Source organism: Asparagus officinalis, chromosome 1 (assembly GCF_001876935.1).
Source record: "Asparagus officinalis chromosome 1, Aspof.V1, whole genome shotgun sequence".
Taxonomy (NCBI): domain Eukaryota; kingdom Viridiplantae; phylum Streptophyta; class Magnoliopsida; order Asparagales; family Asparagaceae; genus Asparagus; species Asparagus officinalis.
In genome coordinates, this window is record NC_033794.1 from 114,573,751 (window position 1) to 114,576,388 (window position 2,638).

Below are 2,638 nucleotides of genomic sequence, written 5' to 3' on the forward strand. Positions count from 1 at the left end.
TATATATATATATAAAGAGAGAGAGAGAGAGAGAGAGAGAGAGAGAGAGAGAGACTCCTACCAACTTAATTTGATGTCCACCAAACTTCCTAACCACTCATTCACTAGTAGAAAAACGAGCAACCTAGATGGAAATTTCCGTCTAGGTTGCTCCAAATGCCGTCTAGGTTAGTTTAACTAGACGGAAATCCGTCTAGTTAGGTCCGTTTATTTTGCTTCCGTCTAGTTTGACGCAACCTACACGGAATTCCCTCTAGGTTGATCAATCTAGACAGAAGTTAACCTAGACGAAAGTAAGAATTTTGTCTAGGTTGACAACCTAGACTGATTTCCATCTAGGTTATCAACCTAGACGGATTTCCATCTAGGTTGTCAACCTAGACGAAAATCCGTCTAGGTTGATCCTAGACGGACATCCGTCTAGGATGAGTCAACCTAGACAGAATTCCGTCTAGGTTGATTATGACAACCTAGACGGATTTCCGTCTAGGATGTCTCACCCTAGACGGAATTCCGTCTAGGTTGATAATTTTTTAGAAAAAAAAAATTAATTATAATTTGTATTTCCCTGTACAATTACATTAATATATGAATACATCCAATAAATACTGTACACATGAATACATCCAACCATACAAATATAATCAAAATTCATAACAATTCCATTGAAAACCAAATATAATCAAATCCAACACAATGCATAAATCCAACCATCCACTCTAAAATATACATCAACCAAATCCGTCTAATATATACATCCAACAGCATATATACTAACAATGTACATGAATAAGATAGGATACACGACATGAATAAATATAGTGTTATAACAAATAAAACTGTTTATTGCATTAAAAATAAAAAAAACCTCATCTATCATCATCGGCGGCGGTATCTCTATCCCAGTTGTGAGAACGGGTGATGCTCCCTCCAATATCTCTATTCTGAATGTTCAATTGAATAATCATTATGTGGTGTTTGATAACATATTAAATAAAAATGAATTTATAAATATAAAAACAAATAAGGTACCTGAGCGCTGCTCTGCCTAGCATCGGAATTATCGTCAATCAAGCTTATGATCCGTAGGATACCACCATAAGTGCTATAAGGAATTGCACCGCCTAAATGTTTTATAACATACCACAAGATATTGTCCATCGAGTTCGTCGTCAGCGCAACTCTAGTCATCTCATTAGTCACCTGAATATGCAGCTTCTTGTCAATCTTGTCAATCAAATACGCAGAGATACGTGGGTCGACCAAGGAACAACTGGCAAATTAGAATTATTCCAGCGAATTATCACCCTCATTCCTCTTGGAGGTTGTTTAGATTCAGGCTTACCTCTGTCACGTCTGTTCTCTACACGATCTCGCTTAGCGCCTACAATAATAACATGATAACATATCATATAATATATAAATGTGTAATAACATGATAACATATCATATAATATATAAATGTGAAAATTAAAAGTATTTATACAATTTACCATTCGTTATCTCTTAAATGTGAAAATTAAAAGTATTTATACAATTTACCATTCGTTATCTCTCTTTCTTTTGCTACGAGTGCAACAGCTTTCCTAGTCTCTAACATAGGAAGCATTTTCTCTAACTTTCTCGCAGCACATGGGTGGTACTTCCTTAAGTCAGCCTTGGACTTATGAGAGTCCGGAGGTAAAGGTAAACTGAGATAGTCCTGTGTCTTCGGTCGTAAGTCAGTATGGAATGTATATGATGGATATGTCGGGGTCCAAGAAGCACCTACATAAGAAAGAGAATCATTAATATAAAATTTTAATTGACCATTATCAATTATTAAATATTAAATACCTACATCGGGGGATAGTTCTGGTGCTGCATCAGAGGGGCCGGGTGATGAAGATCTCGCATCTGCAACAAATGAACACTATGAGCTAGATAACTAATAATTTCTAAAATATATTAAAATATTAATTAATTTTTATACCTACATCTGTAGATGGTAGTGTATCATAAGCACCACTACTTGGGGTGATACTTCGTGATCGATCACCCATGTGAATGTGGTCCCACATTTAAATGAGTGGAGGGAGATGTGACACCTCACTACCAAACATAATTTTTTGTGCTTGGTACCAAGCATACTCATATTTCTCTATATATATATACATGTGTGTGTGTGTGTGTATATATATATATATATATATATATATATATATATACACACACACACACACATGTATATATATATAGAGAAATATGAGTATGCTTGGTACCAAGCACAAAAAATTATGTTTGGTAGTGAGGTGTCACATCTCCCTCCACTCATTTAAATGTGGGACCACATTCACATGGGTGATCGATCACGAAGTATCACCCCAAGTAGTGGTGCTTATGATACACTACCATCTACAGATGTAGGTATAAAAATTAATTAATATTTTAATATATTTTAGAAATTATTAGTTATCTAGCTCATAGTGTTCATTTGTTGCAGATGCGAGATCTTCATCACCCGGCCCCTCTGATGCAGCACCAGAACTATCCCCCGATGTAGGTATTTAATATTTAATAATTGATAATGGTCAATTAAAATTTTATATTAATGATTCTCCTTTCTTATGTAGGTGCTTCTTGGACCCTGATATATACA